This window comes from Aphelocoma coerulescens, chromosome 7 (genome assembly GCF_041296385.1).
Source record: "Aphelocoma coerulescens isolate FSJ_1873_10779 chromosome 7, UR_Acoe_1.0, whole genome shotgun sequence".
In the NCBI taxonomy this organism is placed as follows: domain Eukaryota; kingdom Metazoa; phylum Chordata; class Aves; order Passeriformes; family Corvidae; genus Aphelocoma; species Aphelocoma coerulescens.
In genome coordinates this window covers 13,003,070-13,011,066 of record NC_091021.1, presented here as the reverse complement: position 1 = coordinate 13,011,066, position 7,997 = coordinate 13,003,070, and the positions used below count along the sequence as shown (strand labels likewise).

The 7,997-nt window shown below is 46.7% G+C and overlaps 1 protein-coding gene across 2 annotated transcripts in view; it reads left to right on the top strand.

The window, feature by feature from the left end:
• The first annotated feature begins 211 nt into the window (after positions 1-211).
• Positions 212-7,997, top strand: part of CREB1 (cAMP responsive element binding protein 1) — a 37,776-nt gene continuing 29,990 nt past the window's right edge. For both annotated transcript variants that reach the window (XM_069022207.1, XM_069022206.1), the window contains exon 1: positions 212-644. The gene's annotated coding sequence lies outside the window, so the exon portion shown is untranslated. The remainder of the gene's footprint in view (positions 645-7,997) is intronic.

Sequence of the window (7,997 nt, the reverse complement as noted above, 5' to 3'; positions counted from 1 at the left end):
AGAGGTCTTTTCCAACCTAATCGATTCTGCGGCTCTGTGGAGGAGCAGGGGCGGCGGCGGGGGGAGAGGAACCGCGCGCGCGCTCGGACACGCGCCTCCGGGTCCTCCCAGCCGCTTCCGTGAGCGCTCGCGAGTTTCCGGCCGTCTCGGCCGCGCGCGCGCACGGCGGGGGCGGGGGTACCGGGGGGGGTGAGCGCGCGCGCCCCCCCCCTCCTCCCCGCAGCCCCGTTCGGTGCTTCCCGCGCGGGCCGCCCCAGGGCGGAAGCGCCGCTCGCGCCTTCCCGCCGCCCGCTCGGCTCTTTCCGCCTCCCCCTCCGGGGCGCTTCGTTCGTTTCCGCGGCCGCTCGGCTCTTTCCGCGGGGGCCGGCGGCGCGCTCGGCCGTTCCCGCCGCCTGCCGGGCGCTCGGCGCTTTCCGTGAGTGCTCGGCGGTTTCCGTGCGGGGCCGGGCGCGCTCGGCGCTTGCTCCCTGGCTGGCGCTCCTCAGTCGGCCGCTGCCTGCCTGTCGCCGGGCTGGGAGCGCCTGTGTGTGTGAGTGACGCGGCGGAGGTGTAGTTTGACGCGGTGTGTTACGTGGGGGAGAGAATAAAACTGCGGCGAGATCCCAGGCGCGAACGAAAGCAGTGACGGAGCAGCCTGGTAACCGGTAAGAGGAGGACGGCGCCCAGCAAACAGGGGCGGGGGGGAGGGAAGGAAATGGAGCCCGGCGGGGACCAGGGGAGCCGCCGGGCGGCAGGACGCGGGGGCCCGGCCGCGCAACGCCCGCGGGAGGGGCGCCCGCCTTAAAGATGGAGCCGAGCCCTGCAACATCCCCGCCGCCGCCGCGCCGCGAACAAAGGATAATGGCGGATGGGAGCCGGCCCGGCGGCGGCCGCCACGGCCGGGCGGCGGCGGCGGCTCTGTCGGCAGCCAGCGGCGGCGCTCAGCGCGGCGGGGAAGGGGCACCGCGCCCCCCGGCCCCCGGAGGAGGCGGCGGAGGACGACGACGAGGGGGAGCGGCGGCGGCAGCGGGGGGCGGCCGCGCTCCCGCCCGCGCCCCCGCCCCGCCGTGTTCGCTCCGGCTCTCGCTCCCCCGCTGCCGCCCCCCGGCCCCGCCGGGCTCCGGGGACCCTCCCGCGGGGCGCCGCGGCCCCCCGCGCCCGCCGGAGTTCCGCTTCCCCGGCGCCCCGAGCGCGCTGTACGGATAAACAAACAGACTCCCGCCGTGATGGACACGAGTGCGTGGGGCGCTCCCCGGCTCTGTAACGAGAAGCTTTTAATAAAATCTGTGCTCGGAAGCCGGGGCAGCGCTTGGTCTGGTGGTTCGCTGTTACTCCGTCTCCGGGAGGCCGCGCCGGGCAGTGGTGCCGGTCACCCAACACCGCGCTCCGGGCGGGACCCGCGGGCAGAGCCCGAGCCCGGCGCGCAGGTCACGTAACAGGGATACGGTTCCCTCTTGCCGCGCTGCTTCTCCCCTGGTAGTATTTTTAACCCAAAGTGAACTTGAGCCAGGCTGCGGCTGGTAAATCTCGGTTTGGGATTTGCTTTTGCCAGTTTTCCACAGACTTGGGTGCTGCACAGCGAACAGGATTTGACCTCTATCCCAGCTTTAATAGCAAATGTCAGCTCAAATGCCTTTTTCCACCTTACACGAGCCTTGCCTTGCTGCAGCGGTGGGGCTTTTTTTCCTCTTTTCTTGCCTAGAATAGAAGACAGTGTTTTCACTTTGTTCTGCTTTCAATTCATGGATATCTGCAGTTTTGTGTACAGTAATAAGTAAAAACAACGTGGCAGACTTCAGAAACTTTAAGCAAAGATTGTTACACCTCCTAAATGTATACAAGGATATAAAATTTTAAATGGTCATATGACTTTTCTTCATTAAACACTTTTTAAATTTTTGTTTCTTCCACTTAGATATTGGAATGCCTGCTCACAATCTGCTTCTGGAATAACACCTGTATTTTTTTTCCCTGGGGTTAGAAGCATGTTTCCTACATCTTAAATAAAAGACCAGAGACTTCTTAGAAATATCACATATCTCTGTTTAGTCCCATTCTGACCACCCCTAAAACACTATTTTAGAATACAGGAATTTTGAGACTCTACTTGCATCCTTTCTGTGTATCAACAAATGTGGATTTATACAGTAAAATACGAAGTCACCGAAATAGGTTTTATTCAAAATGGATATTTGTGATTCACATGTATACTTCCTTGTATGTGAATTTCTGTTTTCTGTCACTTCCACCACTTCTTTTGAAATGAAGGCCAAAGATGCTCTACATCACTACACTGAATAATACCAACATGAGAAGAGGGTTTCTAAAGTTTTAAATGATTAATAGACGTATGAGGACTTCAATAAGCAATGTAGCTGTTGATAGTGATTAAAGAGAGTGGAATTGTTGGTGTATTTCATTCATTCCTGGTTTGATGGAATACGCAGTACATTTTAAATACAAAAATGGGACAGAAAATCCTTGCTTGTTTTTTTTGTTGTTGTTTTTTTTTGTAGTTTTAGAAAAACATTTTATTCTATTTCGTAATAGAGTGCAAAACTCTCAGATCCATATTTTCAAACACAGATCTCTGTGTTTCCTCACCAGCTTTGTCCCCTCACAGGTCAGAGAGAAAGGGAACAGAGAGGTGGTTGTATATTTGGTAAGCATCACTTACAGATGACCTAAAATGAAATAGTTGCATGTAGCAAAGAAGAGTGTAATGATTTTTAATGCTTTCATTTAATTGAGAGAACACCAGTATTCAGATTAGTGCTCTCAGTATGGGGTTTGGATCTGCACTGAGCAGTCTGCATCTAATTAATTTTTTTCTCGTAGGTTTGGTGATAGGTGTGTCTACTACTCTGGGTAAAAAAAGGAAAGGATCAGTCAAACAAACAAACCCAACACAAAAAACACCCCAAAGGTCTGAAAGGGGGAGAGGGGTTTGCTGATACAGAGAATTTAGAAACATCTCATTTAGACTGTCAAGTCATCAGTCTGGCTGTTTTTTGGAAACCTGCACCAGCATATCTATTGCTATACAAAATCATCTGTAGATCGTACTCTGCAGAGTAGCTGGTCTGCTGCAGTAAGAAGCAGCCTCTTCTTGCCTAAGTGCAGCTACAGCTCTGTAGGTGCACATTTTGATAGGAGACGAGGCCCCAGCTCGGAATTTCTGTTGGCACTGCTTTGAAACAAACGAGATATTCACACTTCACCTCTATTTTTGGATCTCTGGAAGCAAGTGGAGATCAGTTACTCATGCTACACTTCTCAAGGCTTTTGTGCAGTGAGAAGGCCGTGTTAGCTTTCTGCCACTAATCTAACTAAACTTAGTTTCATGGGAGGTGACAGCAATCCTCATCTACAGAAACAACCCTACTCAGTTTGATTTGAGCTCTCTGGCACCCTACCTGCCTACAGCTGAAGTTTCATGACAAGGCAGTGACTTTTTTTTCTCTCTAAATCAGAAATTGTGTTGCCTCATATGCAGTCTCTGTGGTCATATTTCATAGTGATTGTGAAAACCTGAGCAGCCTGCCATTAATGGTCTATGTACATCTCCCAGCATGAAGACATTGATACCTATTTTGTTCTTCAAAGCTTTTAGATCACTTGATTGTACTGCAATTAAAAAAAGGTGAGTGAGAACAAATACCGCACATTCCCGCTTTCCATATTTTTAAAACAGCCTTGTCAGCTGTACAGGAGGTGAAAATGTGCCAGGCTCTAGTTGGTTTTTCAGGTAAAAAAACCACTCGAAAACAGCCAAGGATTCTCTGCTGCGCTTTTTGTCTGGCAGTGCTGAATTTATAGTATTATGTGTGAAGTGGAAAGAATAGAAAACTCAGTGTTGGAAGAGCCACATTAAGATGAGAGGATAAAGAATTTGGAGGAAGTGTGTTCCTGTTTGGCTGCATGTATATGGTTTACCCAACATATGTACATACACATAAGTTTGAAGCAGCACTGATACTTGTTAGTTACTCACAGTGATTTTGAGTAGAGTGCAGAGAGGTACAGGATATTATCCTAAGATAATAAACATTCCTATTTTTCTCCTGAGAATATTGTGAGATTTGATATTTGTAACAAATCAAGACCATTAGGTGAAAGATGGAAAAGTAGTTCTGAAGATAGGAGAGTCCTGCCAGTTGCTGTTCTGGATTTTGTAACTTTTCACTTGTTCTGTGACAGGAGACTAGACTGGCTACTTGAGACATAGTTGGAGGAAGCCTTACAGTGAACTATTTTGAAGCTATCTTAGTGCAGGAAACAAATAAAAATCTCTATCCCTGAAGCTTTCATGCTTTTTGGAGGGGAGAGTTAAACTGATGTGTAAAAATCTCTGATCTTCTAAGTGTTGTTCAGTGATAGCTTGTTTAGTCAATGAGGTTATCAGGAAAACTCGTTTTCCCAGCGCATGGAAGAACTAAAGCTGGGTTGTATTTTTCTCTTTAGGCAGAAACTTTTTCAGATAGATTTCTAAACTTAGAAAAGATCAGGAATTCTTGAAGCTTATCTGCTGGCTGATGAAGTGAAACCATAGTTCCTCATAGCATTTTTTGGTAGTAATACTGGCCGAAGCATCTTTCCTGTTTTTTCCATTGCACTTGCGCAAATGCGTGGGCTACTGCATGGGGAAGTGATCCAGCTGGTTGAGAGGTGTGGAGCCTGGTTCTTTTTCACCTGGATCATTCCCTCCTCTCACTGCTGCATGGCTGCACAGTGGCTGTACCAGCATAATCAGGGGAAGGGATGGGGCTGGAATGAGCAGGGAGATAAGGGCAGCTCAAGCAGCTGTGAGGCTAAATGAGAAAATGCAGCCTACGTAAAAATTTTTAAATTATTGCTGTGTTTATAACTAAGCTGGATGACACATCCTGCTGGGGTTCTTCTTGAGCTGGATCATTCAGCTAAGTCTAAGTTCTTACATGTGCTAACCATGAGCAAATGAACATGAACAGCAGCTGTTCCCAAACTTCAGTTTTGTGTATTCATTTTGATGGTTGTGCTACTTATTTACTTGGCTTAAATACCTTTTGTGTGTTTTTTTAGCAAGTTCTCTGTGCACTTCCTTTACTTCATTTTTTTATATTCTTCACATTTTAAGTTTGCCAGTTGCTGTTCTCTGCAGCTCTTTGCTGCAATATTTTAGTAATCTCTTCAGAAACTCTACAACCTCCTGTGACATTTTGGATCCAGTATTACATGCACTTTTCTTATAGGTGCTACCCTAAATCTCTCATTCTCTATGCTGTTCCAGGATCAGTTGAATTTTACTTTCCCTTGCACCTTTCCTGGGACTTGAATGTCGAATCTCATCTGTAAAATTTCTCTCATCGTGTTTTATACCCCAATGAATAATGGATGGAAAGCATTTTCTTGCCTTTTTTTTCTGATGACGCATCATCTAGCTGTGTGTAGCTGGCCTGGCCTCAAAATCCAGTGGTGCCTGTCCATTCCCCCAGTAGCATACAATATGAGCAGGATTTGTAAATTTACACCTTTTTAGATTGTAGTGAGCTTGCTTTCTCTTGGAAGAAAAAAAGTCTAGGGCATTACTGTAGATGTAGGACCCCTGCCCTCTTATCCAAATTTTCCTTTTGTGCTGATAGGAAAATTCTGTGAGATAAAAAGGGAGGGAAGATGTGTAAAAAGGGTACTGTGTACTAATGCCACAATATAACCAACAGCATACCAACAGAAGTAATCTTGCTGTGGTTTTGTCTGAGCTGATACAATTGTATGTGTCTCTCAAGAGACAGACATGTTGCTCTCTCTGCTCCTGCTCCTGGTTGTGTGGTGTTGGACCATCCCTTTACACTGGCTGTAGTGTTGATTGTATATAAATTGTAATAAGCCAGTTCAGATCACTAACCCAGGAGAGAACTGTGCTTTTTTTAGTACATTAATTTTCCCCTGCATGAGTGAGCCGAATTGGTTGGTGATTGAGATGCTGTTAGCACAAACATCGGTGCAGATTTGCAGAGCAACTGTGGAAAGGAAGGAGGGGGACACAGCTTTCTCCCTTCAGCAGCAGAGAGCTGCATCAGCAGACCCATCTTGGGGAATGGCAGCATATCCATGACTCGGAGCGACAGAAGGAAGGGTCAGACTCTGTTCATGGTGATCAGAGCCACATGAGTTTGTCTTTGCAGCTAGGAAAGCTACAGCACAGTAGGTCAAAGAAAAAAAACAAACCCCAAATGAGGAAAGTTTCCTTGTTTTAAAAGTCCGGTGATACCTGTGTGATTGAACTGACTGCTCCTTATCAGAGGCAGATTTCAGTCTTCTCAAGAGCTTAGATTAGTGTTCCTTTTAGGTCTTTTTCATTATGAGGAGCCCAGTCAGCTGAGGAGAATAACATACCTTAAATGAAGCCCGAGTTGAAATATGACGCTCCAGAAGGGGTCCCAGGTCCAACACTTGGGTGTGCATCCTGTCACTTGGCCCAAAGCACCTGGGCAGTGAGCTCGCTGTAGTGTCACTGTTGCTACAAACAGATAAATGCCTTGGCCTGTCTTCCAGATTGTGAAATAATTAATCATGGCTGAAACTACTGGCATGTAAGTTGTCGTGTAAAGTTAATGTGGCATGTGTAACCACTGCACATTACCCTGGGTTGGGGAGAGAAAGAAGTATGTTGCCTGCTGCAAATAGCTGCTTTGTCAGCAACATGACTGTTTGAAAAATGCATCTCTGCCCAGTCCTCAGAAAGCTAATGTTGATTATATAAAAAGTACTCATCCTGTTTCCAGCCTCCCACTCTTAAGCAGAGTCATCACAACAATAATCAAATTACAGAATATAGGTGGGTTTTTTTCAGCATCTTTGTGGGCTTCCCACAGTCTTGTGACACCTATACCCATGATTTGATCTACTTTGCTTTCATTGACAGGCCTGGCTGCAGCAGGGTAGACTCTGCTCCACCTTCCCTGTTCCTGCCCTTGTGCCAGTAGCACCAGTACTGCTGCCTGTGAACTGATCAGATAACTGGTCCAGGCTAGAAATTTGTTGTGTTTCCTTGTCTGTAGTGTAAATTGGTAGCCCAGCCACATTTACTGCACAGCTTCACAGGCAAGTGTAAAGGTGTAAATAAGAAAGAATTTAGAGGAAACCAGAGCCTGAGCTGGCAGTGCTGCCAGCAGAAATACTTGCAAGACTGTAGTTGCAGAAAGCAAAACAAAGACTTTCTTTTGTGTGCAACGCATGGATGTAAAACACGGATTCTGTTTCTTTGTCTTGCCCTTTCTGGTTCCTCAGTGGCTCCCGTTGCTTACTCCAGGTCACTGCAGACCTTCAGCATTACCAGCAAATCACACCCCTGTTCCATGCAGGCAGTCATGTTGCCCACAGGTAATGCAGGTCTTGAACTCCAGTTACTTATTTGAGAAACATTATTCTCTGTTTGGAGGCAATGCTTTTGCAGAGTAGATCTGGCTGGCAGGCATATGAGTGATCTTTCTCCTTTAAAAGGCTCTCTGCACTGCCCAGGCAAATTTTAAAAATACACGAAAAGTCAACCAGAATCCACTTGTTTTTTAACGTTAGTCAGAATTGTTTTACTACAAAGTTTGATCACTGTTGCATTTCAGTTGGTTTTTAGAGAGAGGCTGGGTCACAAATTTAATTTTGGTGCATTAAGCAACATGTCTGATAATGCTTCAAGACTAGTGCTAATTGACCAACAAGCAGTGATGTTTTCAATAAAACTAGTAAAGTCAGAGCAATTTCAGGATTTAAAAGTATTTCCAAGTGTGAGCTGTGGTTTAAGACCTAGATCTTTTGGTTTTAATGTTGCGATCAATTTTGTGAATAGGATCCATTCAGCAATTGGACAAGGGCAAGGTTTGTAAGGAAGTGCTGTTTTACTTGGGCATACTCTACTCTAGCACTTCAACCTCAGAAAGAATTTTAAGGTTTTCACTTTCTGGAGAGCAGTGAAACAAAAAATACTCTATACTGCCTGTTAAAAATGAAACAAAGCTATTTAATGTTTTAAAAAAATGTGT